A 1,313-nucleotide genomic window follows, 5' to 3' on the forward strand; every position below is an offset into this window, starting at 1 on the left:
GTGGGTAGACCTGGGCTCCTCCCGCCTATGCTTTGAACGGGTAGACCTGGGCTCCTGCCGCCTGTGCTTAGAACGGGTAGACCTGGGCTCCTGCCGCCTATGCTCGGAATGGGTAGACCTGGGCTCCCGCCTCCTATGCTTACAGTGGGTAGACCTGGGCTCCTCCCGCCTATGCTTAGAATGGGTAGACCAGGGCTCCTCGCGCCTATACTTAGAATGGGTTGACCGGGGCTCCCGCCGCCTATACTTACAATGGGTTGACCTGGGCTTCCAGCGCCTATCTTTACAGTGGGTAGACCTGGGCTCCTGACACCTATGCTCAGAATGGGTAGGCCTGGGCTCCCGCCTCCTATGCTTACAGTGGGTAGACCTGGGCTCCTGCCGCCAATACTTACAATGGGTAGACCTGGGCTCCCGCCGCCTATGCTTAGAATGGGTAGACCTGGGCTCCTGCCGCCTATGCTCGGAATGGGAAGACCTGGGCTCCCTCCTCCTGTGCTTACAGTGGGTAGACCTGGGCTCCTGCCGCCTGTGCTTAGAACGGGTAGACCTGGGCTCCTGCCGCCTATGCTCAGAATGGGTAGACCTGGGCTCCCGCCTCCTATGCTTACTGTGGGTAGACCTGGGCTCCTCCCGCCTATGCTTTGAACGGGTAGACCTGGGCTCCTGCCGCCTGTGCTCAGAACGGGTAGACCTGGGCTCCTGCCGCCTATGCTCGGAATGGGTAGACCTGGGCTCCCGCCTCCTATGCTTACAGTGGGTAGACCTGGGCTCCTCCCGCCTATGCTTAGAATGGGTAGACCAGGGCTCCTCGCGCCTATACTTAGAATGGGTTGACCGGGGCTCCCGCCGCCTATACTTACAATGGGTTGACCTGGGCTTCCAGCGCCTATCTTTACAGTGGGTAGACCTGGGCTCCTGACACCTATGCTCAGAATGGGTAGGCCTGGGCTCCCGCCTCCTATGCTTACAGTGGGTAGACCTGGGCTCCTGCCGCCAATACTTACAATGGGTAGACCTGGGCTCCCGCCGCCTATGCTTAGAATGGGTAGACCTGGGCTCCTGCCGCCTATGCTCGGAATGGGAAGACCTGGGCTCCCGCCTCCTGTGCTTACAGTGGGTAGACCTGGGCTCCCGCCGCCTATACTGACAGTGGGTGGACCTGGGCTCCCGCCGCCTATATTTACAATGGGTAGACCTGGGCTCCTGCCGCCTATGCTTAGAACGGGTAGACCTGGGCTCCTGCCGCCTATATTTACAATGGGTAGACCTGGGCTCCTGCCGCCTATATTTACAATGGGTAGACCTGGGCT

This window comes from Tiliqua scincoides, unplaced genomic scaffold (genome assembly GCF_035046505.1).
Source record: "Tiliqua scincoides isolate rTilSci1 unplaced genomic scaffold, rTilSci1.hap2 HAP2_SCAFFOLD_95, whole genome shotgun sequence".
Taxonomy (NCBI): domain Eukaryota; kingdom Metazoa; phylum Chordata; class Lepidosauria; order Squamata; family Scincidae; genus Tiliqua; species Tiliqua scincoides.